Source organism: Haliotis cracherodii, unplaced genomic scaffold (assembly GCF_022045235.1).
Source record: "Haliotis cracherodii isolate W230 unplaced genomic scaffold, xgHalCrac1.p SCAF_21, whole genome shotgun sequence".
Classification (NCBI taxonomy): Eukaryota; Metazoa; Mollusca; class Gastropoda; order Lepetellida; family Haliotidae; genus Haliotis; species Haliotis cracherodii.
Window position 1 is genome coordinate 10990629 of NW_027266277.1, and position 19170 is coordinate 11009798.

At 41.7% G+C, this 19170-nt stretch overlaps 1 protein-coding gene across 1 annotated transcript in view; it reads right to left on the reverse strand.

Annotated features, from left to right (window-relative positions):
• LOC139470804 (transmembrane protein 26-like) overlaps positions 1–17963 on the reverse strand; it is an 83394-nt gene extending 65431 nt beyond the window's left edge. The window contains exon 1 of the mRNA XM_071253093.1: positions 17801–17963. The gene's annotated coding sequence lies outside the window, so the exon portion shown is untranslated. The remainder of the gene's footprint in view (positions 1–17800) is intronic.
• Between the last annotated feature and the right edge of the window lie 1207 nt (positions 17964–19170).

Here is a 19170-nt window from a genome sequence, read left to right on the forward strand (position 1 = left end):
CAACAGCTCAACAATAAATCAACCATATCTTCCTTTGTGACAAGCTGAGAAACGTAAGTTATAATTACAGTGCACAGGCAGGTCATAGCTCAATTCAAATAAATAACATAATGGTAACCCTGTAGAATTAGAATAATTCATGTAAAGTGATTATCAGGATTTAAAAAAATATTTTTTCTTTGTTGTAATACGGCATCACACGAGTTACTTCCCTTCGAGTATCAGCCTGTATAAGACAGGGTCTGATTCATAACTATGGAATTATATTTGTTTGTTTAGGAGATAAACACACTGTGTTTTCAATGTAGAGCTAGGTTACCTGTAGATTTAACCCCGCTAAATTGAATTTGGAACCGAACGCGCAGCGTGAGGTTTCAAATGTTAAATTGAGAGTGGTTAAATCAACAGGTAGCCTTGCTCTACATTGAAAACACAGTAAGTTTATCTCCATTCTACCATGACTAAATAAAACGCGAATTCTTTGGTGTTAGCAAATATACTGAGTGAAGCAGCATGGATTGAGTCCAGTGTTTTGAGTGGGTTGTCGATCTGAATTACTGAATCACCGAACAAAATATGGCGCTGTATATACTCAAGCAGTTTGTTTACACTGTAATACTTCACTCGGAACATATGACAGGCATTGAAAGCATATAAGCACGGCAACTTAGTAAGCTAACATGAGGTGGGAATCCCTAAAGAAAACTAAGCAAGCTTTGCAAGGCTTTCGGCTACATCGCACGTCACCATTATGCCGTCAAATCGCTCATTGTGACGCAAAATATATGACGTCACAGTCGTACATAGAAAAGCGCCAAAATTCCAAGCTCTCTGTTGTCTCCAAAACGTAAATACATTCCCTTTGTAGATTGCTTTCGTGTTTTTTTGCACGAAATGTATTGCCACACATCCTTTGAATATTGTAGTAACCGCATCTGTGCATTTTGTAACCTGTAATTGTAGATATAATTGTTTAAATATGCCTACCGACAATGACTGAAAATACTACTATTCTATGAGTATTAGCTTCCGCGGTGATGCGGCCGTCAAACCTGCTGTTTCAATCAGAGGGGGTTTATTGTGATTTAATAGCCTCTGATTGACCAATCAGAATCGAGTAAATTCCAAATCATGGTAGAATTGTTGTTAACGTCGTACTCAGCAATATTCCAGGTACATGACGGTGGTCTGTAAATAATCGGGTCTGGACAAGACAATCCAGTGATTAATATCATGAGCATCGATCCAAGCAAATGAGATACGGTAACATTTATCAACCTAGTCAGCGAGCCTGACCACCGATCCCGTTTGTCGCCTCTTACAACAAGCATGGGTTGATGAAGACCTATTCCACCCCGGATCTTCACTGTGGAGGATATAATTGATTGACGAATACTGAATGATATCATAAAATTACGACTGTATTATTACTGCGATGAAGTACCAAGCAATGAATTTTCAATATATTTATCTTTTTATACATTTGAAAAGCTGTTTTAAGGGGGGTAGAAAAATAACTGAATTAAGCGTTTTACATAAAAAAATATGAATTGAATTAGATTACAGAAATCATTTTACTACAAATGCAAAATAATGTCATATTCTAAATAAGCACAACTTCTTTTAACTCACGTTTAGCATTGTTATCAATGCTTTATGAATTTTATAATTTTAGTAACAGGTCATTTATCTTATCCTCTTTAAACTAGCATGCAGGGGGCACGGGTGGCCCAGTCGTCAAAGGCCCCGAGATTCGCTGTTCAGAGTTGCGTCCCTTGGCTACGCCACAAACCTATCATTGGGGGTTCGAATCCCAGTTCGCCTGGAGCTAAAGAAAAGCAGCGTATTTGCGTAAAATACCCCCCCCCAAAAAAATTCAAAACCAAATTACTTTCAATTAACTTGTGTACAGAAACGCATGCATTACATGAAAAACTCTAATGTATAAAAACAGCATGGGTAAATACCCAAATGAAGCTTTTTCAGCATTTGTTCCAACGAGCTAATTTCTGAAACACAATTACAAGCTAATTTACTTTCCGAGGCAAGCCTATATATTTAGAACAGTTATATACATCTGAAACATTATTTCATTTTTTTTAAATCTTAAAATGTTCACTAATTTTGAGAAGACCCAATAGAGTGATGAATAGATGAGTGAAAACATTTGGTGGCCCAATGAAAAATCTAAAAAAACCAATTAGAATAGAAACCCTAGCGTAAAAACTCAATTGGTAGAAAAGTTATCTGGAGATCTGCATGCCGCGATATAACTGGAATACTGTTCAAAGCGGCGTTAACCCAACTCACTCACTCACTTAAACTAGCATGCATCACTTTGTATTTTACTCCATCTAATTCATGTTGTGGAGATTAAGTGAATGTGCATGTTGGTAGCAGTAAATACATATTTCATCTGATAAAGCGTCAAAACGGTTTATACCTTTTGAGAAAAATGATATACTGTGTTGATGCATGTTTCACATATTTGTTTCACAATATTAGGAGTTACATGATAAAAAAACCGACTTACAATATTTGCATGTTTCAATAAATGCCACCCAGAGATCTTTTTTCTTATTCTAATTTCCTTGTCCATTTGCTGTAAAAATACAGAAGCAAGCTAAACTTTAATTTGTAGCCTTCGTGTATCAAATGAAAATGAAACAATTCAAACTGTCAAAATAGTATGGAATTAAAAGCGTTATTATCGAGGTAATTATTAGCATACAAAGTAAACTTTCCATCTCTATATACAGGTGAGGAACCCGGGACGAGAGAGGCAGAGCAAGGCTCATTCCGTCAAACAGTACACAGTGAAGTTTGTCATTATAATGCATCATAAATCCTATTTTAGACTTATGTCTTGCGGAGCCCAAAATGTATTGATGTATTGTTGAATGTATTGTTGAATGTTGAATATATTCCAGAATGAATAAACCTGACTGAAAGACTCTTTTGTTTGTCTTACTTTATGTTCGTGTGGAAGTTTGACTCAATCCTGGTCCCTTCCAGGTAGCCCCTACTTAGCATTATTAATAGACTGTTTTCAGGCAACTTGAACAATGGATGTAAAGTTGATAAGGAAGTAACTTTCAAATTATTAAAAATTTATTGCCTTTGAAAAATTGGTATTTCATAGATTGTTAATTAATTGAATAAGGTTACATGTTGGAGGCTATGAGTATTTGTCAAGTGAACGGCTGAATGTAAGTTGTCTTTAACGATGGTCCCTCTGTCTTCAAGGTAAACTTTGTAGCAAAGGCGATGTTGGTACAGCCCACAGGTCACAGGTCACAGGTCACGAATGGATGAAGTTAAGTTGGTCACGGAGAGTAGTTGGACCAGTGTCTGCGTTCGGCATTTTGACTCCTGAGCGTTTTTAGAGCTCATTCATGTCCCATATACCAAAACACATGCAACACATGTTGTTTGTTTGTTCCCGATCCCGTTAGTTACTAGGGAGACGACTTTGTTCAAATATGTTCCTGTTCACTCAGCATTGAATGGGTACCCGGTAGGATGGCTGTTAACCTTGTAGCGCCTTGGCAGCTTGGCAGTATTCCCTCTCCCCCGATTCCCCCAGGAGCTGATAATGAAATAGGGGAGAAACTGAACATAAATAGCTGTTACCTGTATATATATCGCCTCTTGCATGAATTGAGCACCATATCTCAGAGCGATCTCAGCACTGCGACTAAAGTAACTCCTTAGCTCAATAGGATCTTAACGCTACGACTAGAGTGACTCTCGTACCTTCAGTCGTTCTTAATGATACGACTAGAGTGACTCCCTCACTCCAAAGCCATCTTTACGTTATGAAAAGAGTGACTCCCTTACTGCAAAGCTAACTTTACTCTACGAGTAGGGTGACTCACGTATTACAAAGCGATCTTAACGCTGCGACTAGAGTGATCCACGTGCTACAAATCGATCTTAACGCTGTGACTAGAGTGACTCCCGTACCACAAATCGATCTTAACGCTGCGACTAGAATGACTCTAGTACCTTAAATCGTCCTTAACGCTGCGACTAGAGTGACTCCCGTATCACAAAGCGATCTTAACGCTGCGACTAGAGTGATCATGACTCCCGTATCACAAAGCGATCTTAACGCTGCGACTAGAGTGACTCTCATACCTTAAATTGTTCTTAACGATACAACTAGAGTGACTCCCTCACTGCAAAGCTAATTTACTCTATGAATAGAGAGACTCCAGTACCACAAAGACATCTCAGCGCTTCGACCAGAGAGGCGCAGGTGCCCAAACATACGCACACTCACGACCATCGTCGCCCCGAGAATATTTCGTTAAACGAGACCCAGGTTATCTAAATTTCAAACTTCATACATGCTTATTGAGTTCAGTGACTGGACGGCCGCCCACCTTCCCGGAACCAATAGACGGTTATCAGTGTAGTTGGAGAGAATGTAAGCACTAACCTGCATACCCACTTCAACATCAAAGTGTTTATCATCACCGAATCAACACATAAATATGCGTTTTCACGCACATTCAAACCCCCGAAGGAGAGTTTCGAATTATGCAAGATGTTGTTATTTAACTGCCCAATAAAAGGTCCATCAATACTGCTGATATTTCGTTTATCGGGGCTAACTGAGCCCGGATAACGCATCCAAAGTGGTAATTATCGCTAGGGTATAGATTATAGATTGGTCGTTCACAACGGAAATCACCATGGAATGTAGATAAGGAATTGTTTACATTTCCGGCTGACTGTAAATGCGTGTAATACGAGTTTTATGAAGATAAATATAACTGATATTTAATAAAAGGTTGATAAACCGCTTTACGTATGTTAATGAAAAGCCGCTATGACATGGAGAAATGTGTAATAACATTTTCAATGTTATTTATTTCAGTCAAATATTGCTTGAGGAAGTGCAAGATGTAGTTTTTATTTATAAATGCACATTTTAGAGCTGTTTTGTTATTATGAATGCGTGGATTGGCTTACCAGCGTTAGAAACTAACATGTTTAGTCCACTTGTGCTTATTATGATAGCAAACAGCAAAGCCTTAAAAAAGGCACATTTCTACTTGTCCTTATGATACCTTAGCTATTGAGCAGTTTGACAAGGATTACAGGACCAGAGCCAGTTTATATTGCTGCTTACACTGTAGCGGTACAGAAAAGTCCCAGTGGTCAGTACTTAAATATCAGACCCGGGATCTGACAAACCAGTGGTTGACAGCATGAGCAACAACCCACAATGGTGGTCGATATGGCTACGATCTGCCAGGCACACTGCATTCATCTGTTCCTTGTTTGTCAATTTTCACATCAAGTCCAGAGAACTCTCGATTGCGTTTCGGAAGTCTAAGGTATGAACACAGGGGTCTGAGACGAGTGATGTGTGACACGCTATACTTCATTTCAAAGACTTTAACTGAAGTCATATCACTGTTTAGACAGAGCCCAGTTCACAGCTGCCACCTAGCGGCCGCCAGTGTCCCGGACGTGCGTGATCCGGAAATCCCCGTGCGTATATGGCAATCGTTACAGTTCTGCGATTCACATCACGTGTCTGTTTGGGTGAATACGAGCAGGATAGTGTCACGGACGGGGCCCATGCACCAAGCAACGGTAACACTGGCGGCGGCGAGTAGGTGGATGACCGCTCGGCAAGTATGAATTTACCTCTGGAATTTGTAGGATTAAGCTTAATATATGTATGCGTATATCTCCGAGCGCTAAAAACATGCACTTACGTATTTTTAGTGTACATACTTAGTCATTGCGTTACCCACTCGGCCTAGACTAACAGCTAGTCTCTCAAATGAACATATTTTACAGAAAAAAACAGTTGTATATTGTATAAAATATGATAAAAAGGAGCCCAAAGACCTTTCTTCGTTCTTGATACTGCAGTAATCTAGACTTGCCAAACATTATAGACTTGCATGGGCTATATAGAATATATTTGTTTCAGGGTCTGTATGACAGACTACCACTCGGCCATACCAACCACCTTAGACAATGATACCATCGAGATATCAGTTCTTCGAGACATTGGATTGGTGTACATATATTGTATCATAGTGACGAGACGTCGTCTGTTGGGACGATGACGTGGTCCTGTCTGATCATTCTCACTTGTGTCGGGGCCACGGATGGCAGCCGTAATTCTGCTGTGCAGAGTTGCGTCCCTTGGGCACATCAGAAACCTATGTTTGTGAGCTCGAATCCCGGTTCGCCCCGATAATGTTTCTAGGTTTCAACGTGGGTTTCAACAAAGTGGCAAACGTCTGAGACCTGCATCACTTCAGGCTTTCATCCCAAATTAACCTGACACGCCCTGATAATGAACGGAACACTGTTCAGAGCGGTTTTAGACCCAACTCACTCACTCATTCTACCTTGTGCATCGGATGTTCACCCACAATAAACGTACTAACAAACATTATTGTTCGAATGTCAGGCAGTGAGTTTAATTTGCAAGATAAAAAAACAAGGTATAGTGTCGTTTAAAAAGGTCAATGCATCAAATCAAAATCCAAACCTAGCGGATAAACAACACAGCATGGCCCCAATCGAGCTAAGTTAAATTAATCCCATTGACTCGACCGTTTGAAATATACAGGAAATGTCGGGAGCCATTGACGCGGTGAAGATGTTTTGGATCTCATTAGACTAATTCGTTCTGGCATTTTACAGTTCAATAAATGAGCCTAGAGTCTAACTATTTTAAGTGATGCGGTGCATACGGTTTCTGTCAATATATGATAGCTGTAATTCCGTGGCCGCTAGGCAGCATTATGAAACCCCATTCCATGTTTTAGAAGGAACCAATTACAAACCAGCGACCCCAAGTGCGGGATTTACACGGAATTAAAGTACACAACAGTGCATAACCCCTGAAAGCGAGGATTGTCTCGCTTCATTTCCCCAATGTACGTCACTGAAATTGAACACCTTAATAAAAAAACATGTTACAACCTTCCGCCGGAAAATTCCTGCCTCGAGGAATGATGATATGATTGATAATATCCTAATCTTAGAGTGTCGTGGACAGTTATGATAATTGTTATAAATACTTTTGTTACTTAATAATAAAATTAAGAATGACTTGATCATTATCCGGATTTTGAGGTTTTGGTCAGTGAGTTATAAACGGTACACGTAGGGTTTTTTGTGAGTGTTCACTTTTTTCAATGTACATTTTTACATTTACATCGAATTTCATGTGTTCTTTCAAACGTAGAAGTGAGTCAGTTTAGTTTAACAGTATTTCGGTTATACGGTGCGTGGGAGGAAAGCCCGAAGTAATGTAGGTCTTAGACGTTTAACACTTTTGAGTGCTTACAAACTTAGAAACATAATCAGGACGAATCTCAGATTCTAACCCACGATCTGCACGAAACGTTGCGATGCCTTTGACGACTGGGCCGGCCGTACACCTATAAACCTTAGTACGACATCAGTAACTATACAGAGTTGGAGTCCTTAACTGTGTCAGGATCCGCTGTTCATGGGGTTCGCAACCCAGATCTTGCCCAATTATTATCCGTGATTTTTTGTTTTAACACCACACCAGTGATCGTAGGGTCGTTATACGTCAGGGCAAGGTTAGTCGTGTTTGTTTGTTATTTAACTTCGCATTCAGCAATATGACAGCAGTCTGTGAGTAATTGAATCTGGACCAGACAATCTTGTGATTGACATCATGGACATCGATCTACGCAATTGGGATATCATGACATGCATCGCCAAATCGACTTACACGACATTCATAGGTTGTAAAAGAACTTCAGAGGCGTCCTCCACAATGAGCTGATAGGCCGTGATATAACTGAATACTGTTTAGGGTAGAATTAAACCACCACTCTGAATACAAAAAGCGATGATGAATTTGCACGTTAAACAGATTAAAATGCCAGGTTGTGTCACCTATAAAAGGTTTTACACTAAACAAACAGCAGGAGCAAATCAACATAAACGCACCCCACCCAACTCCACCCCACCCTACCCCACCCCACCTCACGTCAGCCCATCTCAAGATATTACCACTAGTTATAGTGATACCCCATTACAATGGACCGTTAGTCTGGAAGCCGAGCGGCGTTAAACTCACACAGCGTGTTCTATATAAAGATGAAGATGCATCCGGCAATTAAAACAAAATAGAGAAGTTTTCTATAGTGCCTGACTTTACAAGAAAAGTTGATACCACGAGAATCGTATCGTCGTAAGAACCTTCCCTTCGCACTTCTCTATTTCTGTATCCTATGCACAAGTAAAGTTTACATTTTTTTCATAATCAGCACACTCAATTACCCTAACAACATACTTTTAGGGGACCGTGAGGTTGCCTGGTAATTAAAGCGTTCGCTCGTCACGTGTAGGTGCCCTCCCGGCGTGATGTTGATGGAATCATGCAAAAGCGGCGTCAAACCACATTTACTTACACGCCCACTGACCCGTAAAGATCCGGCTTTGAATAGGTCTTCAGCAACCCAACCTTTCGTAAAAGGTGATGATGCTTGTCCTAGGCTGCGACTAACGGGATCGGGTGGTCAGGCTTGCTGACTTGGTTGATCCATGTCATCGATCCCAAATGCCTGATGTCAAACACTGGATTGTCTGGTCCAGCCTCGATTATTTACAGACCGCCGCCATATAGCTGAAATATTGCTGAGTGCAGCGTTAAACAACAAACAAACAAACAAACAAAACAGCAATGAGATTGAACGCGACGTTAAGCCCCATTTCACTTCATCTCACCACTGGTCCTATTACGACTTATTTTGACTTAACGGGTTTATTTTTCGTCATATGAGTCACCAAAGACGCAGATCTCAGCACAATTTCGTCAAGAAAAGATACCAATTTCTATAACGAGAGATACTTATAAAAATATACATTTTTTCAGTAGAGCTCCACATCTCTCTGAATTACACAAGCGTTACAGCAGCCCTCTTTTACGGTGTAGGCCATTCCACTGAGCGTTAGGATTGCACTGCCGTGGCAAGTTTTTTAGTTATTTACATCCTGTGAATTGAAACACCAGCTTTAAGCACAATCTAATGTTCCGTTTGCATCGTTGTTCACTGTGTTTGTTTTGGCAGCTTCGATAATAGAGATTTAATATGAAAAGCTTTGAAGTTCTCTTCGTTTAGTGGACTAATTCGCGTGTCCATCTTGGTAAAGCTCTAGTTATCTGTGCAAACGCAGGTTATTGAGGCGTGAGTGCGTCAGGTGCATTCACGCGGTGCACTTGGTGCAGTAAACAATGCACTCATTATAATTACCTGTTGAATTATCATCTTTTAATCAGCTTAAGCGCCTCGGTGAAACAATTGAAATTAGTATAGGAATTATGAAAAAGGGCTGTTTTAGAGAACCAGACGGAGTGTTCTCGAAGGAAAGTTGTAGCCAATGGTCAGACAGTGTAGAGCTCACAGAGCGAGACGCGCGAACATTTTAACCACTATGCCCCCCCCAACCCCCCCCCCCCCCCCCCCCCCCCCCCCCCCCTCCCCTCACTTCTGCTTCTGGGGTCCCAAAGTATGAAATGGGGGTAAAAGGTCCCAACAACTTATGAAACGTAAAGAGCATTTGTCAGAACGACGGATGGGATTGTCCATGTTTGAAGAAAATGCATGTACACGATCTAAAATGTAATTTGGTTTAATGATTCAAACATGGATCTAGCAGTACAAATTAAGTATGTTCATTGTCGTCCGTTATCCGTATAGGTCGCAGTATTGGTATGTTCGATGTATTGTATTTGTATTGTTTGATGGTAACATATCTCTGACATATCAATAGTTAACTTCGATGCCGCTTAGGAATATAATTAGTTGTTATAGATGAAATAAGATCAGATTGTTATCTGAGCGACCTCCCATAACACCTTATCAACACTGAATCTGAGATTGGGTGAGTTGGTTTTAACGCCACTTTGAACCGTGTTTCAGTTATATCACAACCTGTCATTTTGATGTTGAAAAGAGTGATGCAGGTCTAAGACGTTTACCACTTTGGTGAAACCCAAACGCTCGGGTATGTTGCTGACAAACCGAGAAACATAATCAGGGCGAACTTGACTTCGAACCCACGATCATAGGTTTCGGGTACGCCTAAGGGGCGCAACTCTGCACAGAGAATTCTGTCGCCGTAGACGATTGAATAAAGAAAATTGGGAGATGTTGAGCTCTGAGTGAGTACCTCTATGGCCCTAAGGTATACACTTAGCATATACATAACGAGCGTAAGGTGTACACTTACATACATACATACATACATACATACATACATACATACATACATACATACATACATACATACATACATACATACATACATACATACATACATACATACATACATACATACACAACGAGCTGAAACCTTTTTAAACGAGGCCTTGGCCATTAAGCAAGGGCATAAAGAGTCGGTTAGACTTGCATCTGTACCAGGATTTTGTTGTCCGGGACATCTTATCTCAAAATTTTCCAAGACGTTAACTAAACAGTTTAGTGTTTTACTGTACGTAATAAACTTAGCATATTGTTTGTTTGTCCGACTGAATGTTGAGGGGAGTCAACTGTTTAGCCTGAGGAAGTTCGCCTCTATCACCTTCTGTCGATATCAGTGCATCAGAAGCTGTTTTGGTTCATTGAGCCTTGGAGCTATGTTAACGCGTTGTCCTGAGATGGGTGATAAAGGGAGCAACCGTTGGACTAGGGGTATGGCTTGTGTAGTGTTAACACACCTCACTGAGGGCTTGACAGTAGACACCTATAGGTTGATAAAACTTCTGGATGGATTGTGGGAGAGTGATTCTAGTAAGACTGGCGGCTCTGTAGACACCCTTTAGAGGGTAGAGATACAAATGAATGGAAGTTATATAGACACCTGTTGGAGGGCGGGGACAGGTAGAGAGTGGGGATTGTATAGACACCTGTCGGAGGGCGTGGACAGGTAGAGGGTGGGAGTTGTATAGACACCTGTTGGAGGGTGGGGACAGGTAGAGTTGTATAGACGCCTCTTGGAGGGCGTGGACAGGTAGAGGGTGGGAGTTGTATAGACACCTGTTTGAGGGTGGGGACAGATAGAGTTGTATAGACACTTGTTGGAGAGTGGGGTCAGGTAGAGGGTAGGGGTTGTATAGACACCTGTAAGGGAGTGGGGACAGGGAGAGGGTAGGGGTTGTATAGACACCTGTTGGAGGGTGGAGGTTGTATAGACACCTGTTGGAGGGTGGTGACAGGTAGAGGGTGGGGGTTGTATATGCACCTGTTAGAGAGTGGAGGTTGTATAGACACCTATTGGAGGGTGGGGACAGGTAGAGGGTGGGGGTTGTATAGACACCTGTTGGAGGGTGGTGGTTGTATAGACACCTGCTGGAGGGTGGAGTTTGTATGGACACCCGTTAGAGGGTGGTGGCTGTATAGACACCTGTTGGAGGGTGGGGACAGGTAGAGGGTGGGGGTTTTATAGACACCTGTTGGAGGGTGGGGACAGGTAGAAGTGAAGATTGAATAGACACCTGTTGGAGGGTGGGAACAGGAAGAAGGTAGGGGTTGTATAGACACCTGTTGGAGGGTGGTGGTTGTATGGACATCTGTTGGAGAGTGGGGACTGTTGGAGGGTGGTGGTTGTATAGACACTTGATGGAGGGGGGTGGTTGTAGAGACACCTGCTGGAGAGTGGAGTTTGTAGAGACACCTGCTGGAGAGTGGAGTTTGTAGAGACACCTGTTGGAGAGTGGAGTTTGTAGAGACACCTGTTGGAGAGTGGGGACTGTTGGAGGGTGGTGGTTGTAGAAACACCTGCTGGAGAGTGGAGTTTGTATAGACCCCATTGGAGGGTGGTGGCTGTATAGACACCTGTTGGAGTGTGGAGGTTGTATAGACACATTTTGGAGGTTGGTGTTTGTAAAGACACCTGTTCGAGGGTGGGGAAACCTAGAAGATGGATGCTGTACAGATACCTGTTAGGGGATTGGGACTGCTGGGGGGTGGTGGTTGTATAGACACCTGTTCGAGGGTGGGGACGACTAGTAAAACACCTGTTAACACATCTGTAAGAGGGCGGGGACAGGTAGAGGGTGGTGGTTGTATAAAGGGTGGGGACGGTTGGAGGGTGGAGGTTGAGGTTGTATAGACACCTGTTCGAAGGTGGAGGTTGTATAGACACCTGTTAGAGCGTGAAGGTTTTAAAGAAACCTGTTAGAGGATGGGAACCGTTGGAGGGTGGAGGTTGTATAGACACCTGTTGGAGCGTGGAGGTTGTAAAGACACCTGTTCGAGGGTGGGGACAACTAGAAGATGGATGTTGTATAGACACCTGTAAGAGGGTGGGGACTGTTGGAGGGTGGTTGTTGTATAGACACCTGTAAGAAGGTGGGGACTGTTGGAGGGTGGTTGTTGTATAGACACCTGTAAGAGGGTCGGGACTGTTGGAGGCTGGTTGTTGTATAGACACCTGTTGGAGGCTGGTTGTTGTATAAACACCTGTTAGAGGTTGGGGACTGTTGGAGGGTGGTTGTTGTATAGACACCTGTAAGAAGGTGGGGACTGTTGGAGGGTAGTTGTTGTATAGACACCTGTCAGAAGGTGGGGGTTGTATAGACACCTGTTGGAGGCTGGTTGTTGTATAAACACCTGTTAGCGGGTAGGGACTGTTGGGGGCTGGTTGTTGTATAGACACCTGTCAGAAGGTGGGGGTAGTATAAACACCTGTTTGAGGCTGGTTGTTGTTTAGACACCTGTAAGAGCGTGGGACTGTTGGAGGCTGGTTGTTGTTTAGACACCTGTAAGAGGGTCGGGACTGTTGAAGGGTGGTTGTTGTTTAGACACCTGTAAGAGGGTGGGGACTGTTGGAGGGTGTGATTGTTGTATAGACACCTGTAAGAGGGTCGGGACTGTTGGAGGGTGGTTGTTGTATAGACACCTGTTAGAGGGTGGGGACTGTTGGAGGGTGGTTTTTGTATAGACACCTTTAAGAGGGTGGGGAATGTTGGAGGGTGGTTGTTGTATAGACACCTGTTAGAAGGTGGGGGTTGTATAGACACCTGTTGGAGGCTGGTTGTTGTATAGACACCTGTAAGATTGTCGGGACTGTTGGAGGCTGGTTGTTGTATAGACACCTTTAAGAAGGTGGGGGTTGTATAGACACCTGTTGGAGGCTGGTTGTTGTATATACACCTGTAAGAGGGTGGGGACTGTTGGAGGCTGGTTGTTGTATAGACACCTGTTAAAGGTTGGGGGTTGTATAGACACATGTTCGAGTGTGGTTGTTGTATAGACACCTGTTAAAGGTTGGGGACTGTTGGAGGCTGGTTGTTGTATAGACACCTATTCGAGGGTGGAGTTGTATAGACACCTGTTAGAGGTTGGGGACTGTTGGAGGCTGGTTGTTGTATAGACACCTGTTCGAGGGTGGGGGTTGTATAGACACCTGTTAGAGGTTGGGGACTGTTGGAGGCTGGTTGTTGTATAGACACCTGTTCGAGGGTGGGGGTTGTATAGACACCTGTTAGAGGTTGGGGACTGTTGGAGGCTGGTTGTTGTATAGACACCTGGTCGAGGGTGGGGACAGATAGAAGGTGGTGGTTGTATAGACACATTTAGAGTAGCTTGTCTTCGCAGTGAAACTGGTGGAGAACTAAGAAATAAAAACTATGAACTGCAGATTTCAAAACCAGAGAATATGTTTTTCATGTTATGTTTTGTAATTGTTGTTTTCTTTCGGGTGGGGGATGAGGGTAGCGTGGTGTTGGTAGTGTTTCGTACGAAATCCCTTAACTATATTTTGGGATGTTTAAACAAATAAAGTCATCCTCTGTTTTTTCAGGATCATCTTTGGTATCTGATAGCTGTAAAGGTGTGCCCGGTTTGTAACATTTAGCTGCACCACAGTTCGTGACGGTTGCACGCATGTGCGGTTTATAATTACAGTAAATTACGTTTATAACGAACACGCTTATAAGAAACTGACCGATGTAACGAACTTCTTTTTTGGTCCTCGCCATTTGATGATATATGCTGTTTATATGCTTATAACGAACATCGGTTATTGCGAACTACAATTAGTGGTCCCTTTGAGTTCGTTATAACCGTAGTTTACTGTAGACCATTTGTTCCTCATCATCGTAACTACCGTGCAAGTGAAGTGTTTCTATGACCAGATGGACAAGGTGTCTGGTCGTGTTTCATGTGTAAGTGTCAGTTAAGCTGAGGTACACGCCATCTCAGTGTACCGGTCAATAACTCTACCACTAATCCACTCAGTGTGTGTTCAGTGGAAGAGGGGGGTTCTTGTTCTAGAAAGGAGCATAAGATGGCTTAGCGTGACGTGCATCCACTTGGAGGGACTCTGCAGAGATAATAATTACGGTAACGCCTGTTTTCAATAGGGGGTTCAACCCTACATTTCACTATTCTCTATTAAAACGGACTTTGAAATATTTGGGAGCACACAAATCACGTTCTGTACACAAGAAGGACGGTGGCTGGGATGGTGGCGAATGGTGGGGATGGGTCGTGCCCAATACATGGAGCAGCTTGGGAGATGCTCATATTATAAGTCAGCATATTCACTAGATATCGGCCTCCGTTATTGTAGGAGCCACAGAAAAAATTAAATTCATAATTTTGTCACGTGAAACAGGAACGGGATTAAATAAAAATCTGTAACGTCGAAGAATTTTCATCTTGATTATCCGGTGTAACAATGGGCGCAAAAGGCAAAAGTGGTGAAAAATACTGTTATATGAAAAGGTCACTAAATTCAGTGGTGACATTAAGCGCTCGCGAAAAAGACAATCTAGTATGTCATATTTTAAATCATAAATATATTTTCAACGATAAGAAGACATACCTTATTTTTTGCGTCGAGACAAACTCATTCATCCTTTTTTCCCCTTTTTTTTAATGTTTATCAATTTTGATTATCTTCTAGAATGCACTGAACCAGTAAGGAGTGAGCTAGGGAGTCGTACGTCTTTACCTTTGTCAGAAGCTTCATCGAAAGTATCTGTTTCCATAAGGTAGTCCATGAAAACTATTTTTCACCATACACCAATGTAACATAACTGTAGATCACAATAATTAATTATATATAAAAGCGACAAAACTCTTTCCATAATCATTAGACATGTCTGGTAAAAGCAGTCTCCTCTGTACGACTCCGAATATATCAGAAACATGTGGTTATGAATCACTATCAAATTGGGATAATACCAGGTGTTCGCTAATAGATGAGTACCCGGTGGTTCCCCTTACAAACACTTGCAAAGGCAAGTCAATTGCTCGTCTACAACCACGTGCACACATGGAACAAGTCAAAAGAAGGAATTGCATCAGACATCATTTTGTCAATGTGTCAAATGTGGAAATGTCCTGCATCTGTCTTACATAAAATTTGTTGAAAGCTTTACTAACGCATTGATTGTAACAATAGATCAAATTGTGTTTCATTATCACCAAAACCGATTTTCTCTTCAAACATAACCGTGATTGTTCCATATAATGATACCGTAGAACTACGTCTTGCAGAAACTTTTGCAGAATAATTTGTTCAGTAAAATCGCGAAGGTCATTTAAAGAACAATCCAAGTTGTATGATTTAAAGCAAATCCAAGTTGTGCCACTCAAAGCGCTCAGCAAGTTGTATGATTTAAAGCACAATCCAAGTTGTATGATTTAAAGCACAATCCAAGTTGTATGATTTAAAGCACAATCCAAGTTGTATGATTTAAAGCACAATCCAAGTTGTATGATTTAAAACACAATCTATGTTTTATCATTTAAAGCACAATCAAAGTTGTATGACTTAAAGCACAATACAAGTTGTATAATTTAAAGCTCAATCCAAGTTGTATGATTTAAAGCACAATCTATGTTTTATCATTTATAGCACAGTCCAAGTTATATGATTTAAAGCACAATCCAAGTTGTATCATTTAATTTATAGCACAATCCAAGTTATATGATTTAAAGCACAATCCAAGTTGTATCATTTAATGCACAATCCAAGTTGTATCATTTAAAGCACAATCCAAGTTGTATCATTTAAAGCACAACCCATGTTGTATCATTTAAAGCACAATCCAAGTTGTTAGCGTGTTACTCGACCTGGTGTAAATAATAAGTATTTTGTCATGCAATTCTTCATACGTAGAAAACATTATTTAATCACGTACGTTAACGTACTGTGTTCTGTGACCTGGTTAATATTTATTATTCATAAGATTGCTTTTTCGACATTAAACCCCTAACTTTAAATCTAAAAATGAATAAACCATTGATACATTTGTTCATCTTCTCCTAACGTAAAAGGCTGAAAAAAGTAAGGCACCATGAATGGTTTTGGAGTCTAGGCTATGCACATAACTTTATATATATATAAAAAAACATCCCCAAAATATTCGTGATCCCGAGCCATTTTTGTTCAGTATAGTTCTTATATATCATATACACTAATATGAAGGTATAAACCTTAAAACAAATAATAACTTAAACTGTTCATAGCAAGCAATAGTGTTAAGCTTCGAGCTCTCTCTGCGAATAAAACAACGTTTCTTTCGATTTAGAATGTATGGCATGACTGCACAGCAACTTGCAAACAAGTAATGGAACTCCACGACTATTGATTATTTATATACCATAGGGATAAAACATCTACATCCCTGGCAGACAAATCTGTTTTTGCAGACAACTTCGCTGAAGACTAACCAACCAAAGAACATCTTTGATTCCCGGGCATGGGAACATCGATCAACCTCAAGGCTGATACCAACTTGCTGTTATTCACACTGTTATGGTTAATAGTGTGTCGGTATTCATAAGTTCACGTTACGATTTCGCCAGTTCATGGTGTGGATACTGTCCTTGATTGCTAAGCCCTCATCAACAGCAGCGCAAACAATGGTTCACAGTGTGACTGTATATTAACTATTCCTAATCATGTGTGCTTTTATGATATATGTTACTTACATCTGTCAGAGTTCACTTTCTGTTTCATTCATAAACGTTATTGTACACGGGTTCCATTGTACACGGGTGCCATTGTACACGGGTGTCATTGTACACAGGCGCTATTGTACACGGGTGCCATTGTACACAGGCGCCATTGTTCACAGGCGCCATTGTACACGGGTGCCATTGTACACAGGCGCCATTGTACACAGGCGCCATTGTACACAGGCGCCATTGTACTCAGGCGCCATTGTACACAGGCGCCATTGTACACAGGCGCCATTGTACACAGGTGCCATTGTACCCAGGCGCCATTGTACCCAGGCGCCATTGTACTCAGGCGCCATTGTACACGGGTGCCATTGTACACAGGTGCCATTTTACACAGGCGCCATTGTACTCAGGCGCCATTGTACACAGGCGCCATTGTACACGGGTGCCATTGTACACAGGCGCCATTGTACACAGGTGCCATTGTACACTGCTATGGTTCAGGCATTTTACAAAGTTCGAATTCCAAGTTAAACCGCATGTGAAAAGATCTTATTATATGATTCTAAAGAATTCCTATTGCCATAACACATATGGTTAAAATGACCTAATGCTAATTTCGAAGTAAATTTTAAACCGCGTATGAAAATGTAAATATTCTAACCAAAGGCAATGATGTTAATATTACTCCTAAAAAGTTAAAATTTGAATCAAAGTTATTTGAACCAGAAATGCGGAAAACAGAATATGAACAATAACCGCCACGTATTAGCGCTTAAAATCTGAAATATAGAACAGAAGCAAGTACAGCAATTATGTAACATTCATCTTTTTTTAAAAAGCGTGACAGTACTCACCTAAATGCGCGTTAATCCTGATCCGCGACTGTCGTAATGAACAAAACTTTAAATCCTCAACACTAAGGTGGGAATTCGGTGAAACAGACAACTCTAAAATCAATCAGGCAGTACGGGCTATTTGACAGTAATGTAGCAATCCTCTCGCCCGGCTTGTCTTAAACTCGCTGCTAACTCAAGCCAGCGTTCGTTGAAACAGAGCCATCCAATCTGTGCATGGTTCCTGGGGTTGCTGTAATGTTGAGGCATTGTTCCCGGGTTCCTGTTATAGCGGGGAGGCGCGAGACGATTCCTTTGGTGAACTTTGTTATGTTTTGGTTCGGTGGTGAAATGATGAACTAATTAGTCGACTTTCTGACAGGGGGTAGTTGGATGTTAGTAGGTAACGAGAAATGACCATGGTTTGGCAACATGAGCTGATGTTCAGCGTCTGTGCAGTGATCGTTGATCTCACCACAGGTGTTTCGGAACAGGTGAGTGCAGACAAATCAGTGATGCAGGCCTCGAGACTAGACTTGATTCAGCAACCCATGGCGACTGCTTGTCGTAAAAGGCGACTATCGGGATCGGGTGGTTAGGCTCGCTAACTTGGTTGTTGCATGTCATCGATCTCAATTGCATGGATCGATGCTCATGATGTCAATCACTTGATTGTCTGATCCAGACTCGATTATGTACAGATCGCTGTCATTTAACTGGAATATTGCTGACTGAGGCGTAAAACAACTAACAAACAATACAGAGTCTACAGTATTTACTGAATCCCGTAAAGCCCAACCCCGTTAATCCGACACCTTATATTTACGGGCAATTACCGGGGCGTTAAAATATATCCAAAGAACCTTACTCTGTACCCATGGTTCGTTAAACCGAACACTTGTTTTCAAATGCTTCTGTCCATATGACGGGGCACTATAATCACCCAACTCAATCACATCCACTTTTAACCCATACAATAGCATACATCCCTATTAGGCGAGGACAACTGGGTTTAACGTCGCGTCCATAGTGTGTGTGGCTGTTTGTGCTAGTCTAGACTGATGCCGATTTTATAATGCTAGCTCATTGAGATACCATGCCGCAGTTTAACATGAATACCCCACCCAGACACAGTATACTGACTCCGAACCGACTAGTCCTTGTTTTAGCCCCTTAATACCGAGCGCCAGACAGGATAACACCAAGTACCATCTTTTAACGTCTTTTTGGTACGACGCGGCCGGGGATCAAACCCCGGACCTTCCGCTCTCCAGGCGGACGCTCTACCACAAGACCACGGAAGCGGTCGACAACCCTATTACACACAACAATGTATGTATGCATATACCCAATGTTTTGACAGTGAAAAAGTCGCGATTCGCTGTCCAGAG